Source organism: Dendrobium catenatum, unplaced genomic scaffold (assembly GCF_001605985.2).
Source record: "Dendrobium catenatum unplaced genomic scaffold, ASM160598v2 fragScaff_scaffold_1595, whole genome shotgun sequence".
NCBI lineage: Eukaryota > Viridiplantae > Streptophyta > Magnoliopsida > Asparagales > Orchidaceae > Dendrobium > Dendrobium catenatum.
The window spans coordinates 2448842-2456460 of record NW_021320057.1 but is presented as its reverse complement, the minus strand read 5'-3'; the positions used below and the strand labels follow the sequence as shown (position 1 = coordinate 2456460).

General features: G+C 36.6%; 1 protein-coding gene across 1 annotated transcript in view; it reads left to right on the top strand.

Moving 5' to 3' along the window:
- Positions 1–7619, top strand: part of LOC110104813 (rop guanine nucleotide exchange factor 1) — a gene marked incomplete at its 5' end in the record, with an annotated part of 37867 nt that overhangs the window by 14637 nt on the left and 15611 nt on the right.

Genomic DNA, 7619 nt, shown 5'->3' with positions numbered 1-7619 from the left:
AAAAAAAAAAAAAAAAAAAGGTCAAGGAGTAAACTAGTCAAGGCTCTCTTATCTCCTGAAATCTGAATGCGTTATAAAATCACCGACTTAGGCTTTAGGGCCTTCGGCTCAGAATGAACGTAGTGAAAATTGAAGCATCATTTGCAAGTTTGCAACAATTTTAAAATTTTGCTCTCCAAGATTACAAATTGAGCATACATATTTTATAATTTTAGTATCTATTCAGTGAAGTAGTATATGCTCAAATAAAAAAAAAATCTCATTTCCTCAATTTGTAAACTGGTTGCAAAACATTTTTATTTTTGTATTGCCACTGTTCTATAAATTCACAAGGTTCTTCATCATTGCCATATTATAATAAGAAACTAACATCAACAGAATTTCAGAAGATAAGACCAAGTGAGCAACCAGGAAATGCATTTATGCAAGCTGCACTGCTGCAGGCTTGCAGATAAATATGCAAGCAGCCAAGCAGCAAGCTGCACTACTGCCGACGACAACGGCCCCAACAGGCATCAGGCCAACAATCCAGCATAACTGCATAAGTATATAACCATCAGCCAGTAGGATTCAGGCATCGAAGGCCTGAACAAGCCAACAATCCAACATAACCAATTAACCATCAGGATTCAGGCATCAAAGGGCCCAACAGGACAACAAAGCAACAATCCAACATAACAATCAGGATTCATGCATAAAAAATTCAAAGGCCCCAACAGGCTAACATAAGAAAACATTATACCTGAATAAAACATTAAACACTAAACAATAAACATTAATGGCCCCAACAATCCAAAATAACCATCAGGATTCAGTCATCAAACTAATCAAAGGCCCCAACATAATTACAAATTTTGATGTAACAAGAGCCACAACCAGAGTTCCAGAAGCAGCTGCTGCTATGCTGCACAATGCATATCACCCAGCCAATGTTTAAAATTGAGTATTCGGGTATTGAGGCGTTTTTCATTCGTGAGGCGATGCGTACGCCTCAAAGTGTTTTGAGGCGTAAGCCTAAAAATGAAAATATTGCGTAAACATAAAATAATAAATTTTTTATATACTAATAAGTGAATAATATAAAACATAAAAAAACATAAGATATTAAGTGAAATAAAAAATATCCCAATAATAAGACAACGTGAAATATAGTTCAACTCAAAATTCTATCTTTCCCAAATCCCAATATTCTTTTAATTAACATATAATTCCAATTTCAAAAAATAAATAGCAAGGCGAGCCTCAACCAAGTTGAGGCGCAAGCCTCATAAAAAAACTCGAGGCGTAAGCATTGAGGCGCTTTTTACTGGAATTGCGCAAATGCGGGCCTCAAGGCGAGCCTCATATTGCGCAATTTTAAACCATGCACCCAGCCAGCTAGCAACAACAAGAGCAACCAATCAAACCAATCCTTTAGAAGTCCAGAAATATACTTGTAAGAAGACAGGAAATAAAACCGCACAGCCAGAAACAGCTGCTGCACAGCAGTTGTCCATTTCAGTTATTTTAAATACAAATTTGAACTAACAGCTCCGTGTCTTTTATATCTATTAACAAAACAATAATTTAGTTGAAATATAAATTTTAACTAAAATTGAACCATCCATGTACTTCGTGACAAATAAATTACCTTGGTCATTGTACAACCAATCCTTTGTGCAAACCAATGCTTGTACAATATCATGTCCAATGCACTTCTATATTGATCTAGAAGTCTACCCCCATTGCTAAAAGCACTTTCCGATGCAACAGTAGAGACTAGAATGCACAACACATCACGAGCCATTCTAGAGACCTGAGGAAATCTGAATTGATTTACTTTCCAATATTGCAAAATGTCTAACTCACTATTCCTATTCATCTTCGATTCATCCAAATACATTTCAAGCTCTGATTTTCTTGGCATAGTTACCTCTACCTCGAAAGAATCATAATCCTGTATTTATTTAAATAATTATGTTTGATAACTTGACATAACATAATATGTTAATGGAATGTGATTTAATGATTGTACCTGCAAAAATTGTGATTTAATTATTGTAGTTGACTGACTAGTAGATGGAGTATATCGTGAAGATTGAGATGATTGAGATACAGTCATTGTTGATGGTTGGTCTTCTACGATTGAATAGGATGTATAAAGTGTGCTCAACTTATCCTTAACTTTTGCAATTTCGGAATCATAATGACCAGATAAAGTCTCTTGTAGCATCACTCAACAAAGTTAAACTTGTACCTTGGATCTAGAATCACTGCAACTGCTAGAATAACACTGAAGTCCAACCAATACTTTTCAAACTTAGCAAGCATTCCAACGGTCATTCTCATAATATACTCCTCCCCACAAGACAATTCATGTTTTAATATGGCATATGCAGTTGATGCACATGGAAAATATAAATTTGCAGTTGGATACTTTGTACTGGAGAAAGCACAAGTAATTTCATAAAAAGGTGCTAAAAACTTGCATATTCTAACCATTTTCTCCCATTCACTATTTGAAGGGCAAGACTTGAAGTTGGAATCACTCAACTCCAAATGCAGAAAAGCACGCCTGAAGTATATTGCACTATCTAGCATAATGAAAATAGAATTCTATCTAGTTGGTATGTCTTGCCTCAAACCTCTACTAGTTTCAAGCAAACTTTGTTGTACACATTCCATGAACTTTTGTTTTCTTGATTGAGAGCCTTTTACATATTTAATGCTCTCACGAACCTTCATAACGAAGGAATCTATATCCTTCAAACCTTCCTGCACAATAAGATTTACTATATGTGCGCAACATCGCATATGCAAGAATTCACCATTGCATATAAGTGCATTTTGCAAATTCAATTGATTTCTTAAAAAATCAACTGAGACAGGATTCGCTGAAGCATTATTTAGAGTAATACTGAAAAGCTTATTATCAAGTTTCCAATCAATCAAAAGCTTTTGAAGTTTCTCAAATAATGCTAAGCAATCATGGGGTTGCATATATTCAAACTTATAATCTTCTTCTGTAACCGCCAATTATTGTCAATGAAATGTGCATTTAAGCAAGTAAAACCATCCGTGTTAATGGAAGTCCACAAATCAGAAGTTAAAGAAACTCTACTCTTATAACTACATAGAAGGGCTTGTATCTGTGCTTTCTCCTTAATGAACATTTTCTTACAGTCATTTCATACTGTATTTCTGGATACAATTTATAAATCAGGACGCAAGTATCGAAGTAATGTTCTAGCACCAGACCATTCCACACACTGAAAAGGTAGGTCATGCTTAACTATGCATGCAGTAAAAAAGCTACGAAATTCATGATAGATAATCAAACTTATTTTCAACCGTAGAAATAGAAGTGCTTGTGTTACTTTGAAGAATAAGTTGACCAATATCATAGGAGTCCCGCTTCTTACAGTTTTGAATGTGATGTCTCAAATTACCTGTCCCATTTTTACTATCAGACAAGTAAGTTGCCCCACATTTCTTACATTTGCAACGTTGTTTGCCATCATTACCAACTGACAACATTTCATAATGTCCCCAAACAGTAGAGGTCAACCTCCTCTTTCTTTTTTTATATTTTTCTTCATTTCGAACTGCATTATCACCAACCTCACCCACATCCACATTGTTATACTCATCACTATCACATTCTACATCATTATCAATAGGCTCATGTTCATTATGCTCGAGAGGATTATTGTCAACAATTGTATTAGAATCCTCAATCTAAACACAAAAAAAATACACATACTTACGAAATAATAAAGAAAAAAACTAAAAATGAAATATGCCAATATGGTGCATCAAAAAACATTGACTATTCAGTATTCACTATTTCAGAAATACACAATAGTATTAAACTATTCACTATTTCAGAAGACAAGAAACAACAGGGAAACAAAATTTGAGATTGAGAATCATAGGCTTAATTGCTTAAAGGCTCAAAGCCTAACTGGATTACTCATTACTATCACAGGATCATAGTTCATAGATGATAGATTCATGATTTATATTCCAGAACAATTAAACAATTCCATATCCACTATTTTAGCACCATTAGTCCAAGTTCAAGACCGAGACTCCAGGTGTCCAACAAGGCAACAATCCAACATAACAACTTAATAAATCACAAATTCACAACAACAATTTCTATTTGTGTATTGTGTAATCACTAATTCACTGTAATAGCAAAAGATAAATGAAAACCAAATTTCCCGAGTCCCGACCTGCAGACGGCATGCCGACATTTGAGATGTCAAAATACTCAAAAGTCAAACTCAAGAATATGATAAACATCAAGACTACAAGTCTGCAACGGTGCTAGACAGAGGACACCAAAAGTCAAAAACAGCAAACCCTAATCTACAAAAACAGCTAACCCTAACTTCACTTTCAAATCCAACAATCCTGATTGATAAAGTGTGAAATAAAGGAAGAGTAAAATAGTAGATCAGTCGATCAAAAATCAAAACTCAGCAAAATGCCAAAATACTTCTAAAAAAACGAAACCAAAGTTATTCATGTAACCAAAGTTATTCATGAGTAATGAATTCACTGACTAGTGATTACAGTCTTACAGACCAAGCAAGGATGACTTGGAGGTAGGGGTGTCAATTTTTGACACGACCCGAAACACAACCCAAACTCGACCTGGAAAAATCCGGGTTCGGGTCAACCCGAACCCGAAACGGGTCGGGTTCGGGTTGAACAAATCAACCCGTTTTAAAAATCGGGTCGGGTTAGGGTTGACCCAGCAACCCGAAATTGACCCGAAAGTGACACGAAAACTCATATTTGATCCGAAAACCCGAGATTGACCCGTTTTTACCCGATTTTGACCCGAAAATCGAATATTGACCCGATTTTGACCCGAAAATTAGCAATTTTAGGTCAACTTCGGGTCATTCGTGTTGGGTCGGGTTGACCCGGACCCGAATCGGGTCGGGTTCGGGTCTGGAAACCTGACATGTTTTTAAAAACGGGTCGGGTTCGGGTTGACCTGAACAGTGTCGGGTCAGTTCCGGGTTCGACCCGAACCCAACCCGCTGACCCGAATTGACACCCCTACTTGGAGGATATTCAAATTCCAAAGGTGCGAACTGTGAACGGCCTGGAGGAAGGCAAGATGCGAGAGATTGAGAGAATCGGAGAACGGAGATAGAGAAATCCTAACTCAGAAATGAGAAATCCCTAAAACGACAGCCCTTAGCAGCTCAGCTGATCCGCTTGACGGCTCGAGTGCTCGACCGCTCGAGACTCGAGTCATTTAAGTTATTAAAACCCCAGACGGTTCACGCGGGTTGGTTTCGGGTCGGAATCAGGTTAACGGGTTGACCCGAACCCGACCCGTTTCTTTAACGGGTTGACCCGAACCCGAATTTTTCGGGTCGGGTTCAAGTCGGGTTAGTTGTTGACAACTCTGCCTATGGGGCCCACATGGCCACATCTTAATTAAATATTGCTTTGGAGAGAAATATTTGAATTAGCGGCTGTTTAGGGAATTTGTTACGGTCCTTTTGGCTTTAATTAGTTTCTCTTAGGAGGGTTAGGATTTCATCTGGAATTTGAATCTAAATTTGGGATCTCCTTGGGGTACTTAAGCTCTAGCCTCTTAGCTAGAGATTTGGAGAGTTGTTTGTTTCTCCCGAATTGAAGAAACTTGTATTGTGCGCTGATTTTCTCTTTTGTTAGTGAAATTCGCTGTTTTCTCTCAATTTATCTATGGTTTTTCTCAATTTTCTGCGCATTATTGCTGTTTTGCTTCTGAAAAACAGCAATTTACTGCTTGGAGGTGATTGTGTTATATCAAACTATTAGTTCAGCTGGACCTTTTGAAATATGGAACATTACAGTTCATGTTAGTAGTGTATTCTAGACTCATGCACCTTTATACTCTGCACTACAGTACATTTCGGTAACCTCACAAAAAAAAAAAAAAACCCTAAAAAAGGCACCTTCTGTAGTTTAAACTTAATATGAATTTGTAGTTGTATATCTGTAAATATGTAATGGTGTCTAGATTAATGCATTTGCCATTTAATTACATCTAGTTAATTTGAAGTGGTTGATTTGCATGATTTTTAATGTTTTCTAAGAAATCAAAAGTAAAAAAAAAAGCATTAGCCTGAATTGCTTTTCCTGCTACACTGACATATTTGGGTACTGATGTGCTTAATCATTTAAATTGCGTCGCCTAAGATTGTTCCATTGGCTCCCTGTATCATTTTCCCTTATCATTCTTCTATGCTACTTTGTATGAACCATGACAGCAGCTCGTAAGAAGTAGGATATTGGAGTCTCTTAAAATGTCTATCAATTATTTGAGTATTGAAGTGGGAAACTCTTCTAACTTTTTGGCTAAGTTAGAGTGGTTTCACGTTATAGTCTTCTTTCCCTTGAAATGTTGATTGTAGTGTTAAATAACCTCTTATTCAATTATTGCCAACTAGAATAGTTTACTTTTTTGAAAAAAATATTTGACTTAATCTATAGCAAAGAAAGTTGGTATGAATAACTTCGAAGATTAACAACAATGTTAACGGGAACTCTTTAGTTAAATAATTTAAATTTTCTTTGGCATAATGCTTAGAGAATCTATAATTTATGTAGTTAATTATGCCACTTCTTAAATATGCAAATTTTGAATTTTCATTTCTTTCTCTTGTTTTAGTTTCTCTCCAATAATAACAATATCAAGACTTTGTTCCACTACTTGAGGTTGGCTAGGTTTTAATTTCTATCCAGGATGTCAAAAAGTCAAACTGTTCTAGTTTGCACATGAATCACTTTTTATGAAAATTCCCATTGGAACTTATCCCGGGTTAAGAAAGTTGAGGTATTAGATTCGACTTTTGTTAAGAAAGGTAGAGGTAGACCTAAAAAGACTTGGTTAGAAAATATTAGAAATGATCTTTCTTTATTAGATTTAAATGAGAATTTGACTTTTAACCGGACACAATGGCGAAAAAGGATTCATGTAGCCGACCCCACTTAGTGGGACAAAGGCTTGATTTTGTTGTTGTTGTTGTTGGAACTTATCAGCAGGGAAACATTTGGATTCACTAATCGTCCACTAATATGGCTTTTGGTTGTGAGATGTGGTGCTAACCTTTATCTTGAAGGTGAAGTTGATAGGAAACACTTGGATTTCCAAGTGTTTCTCACCAAAACCAAGTAGATCCAATGTAAAATTGCTGTCCACAGCAGAAAAACAGCCAAAAACAGTAGGAAAGCAGAAAAAACTGCAGAAAAATCCGAGAAAAGACTTGTATTTTACTAGTAGTTGCAAGGAAATAGCAAAGATACAATTGATCGATCTCTCCCAAATCTCTAGACGCCGCTAGAGCCCAAAGAAATCCTAGTTCTACGAGATCTCAAATTTCAGCCAAATTCAAGATGCTCAAACTCTAGGAAAATCTACTATTTAATGCATACAAATCAAAAGGAAATCCCTAAACAGTCCCTACATTCAAATTTCCCTCTCAAAACGCTAAAAAATGCTTCCTAAAATGATCTCTACGGGGGCGGACGGGCCGCTCATTCTCCTCCAGATTCGCCTGTTCGCGATTTACGCCCGTGAACCGGTCCCACCTGGACCGGCTGGACCGGTCCAGTGGACCGGTCTAACA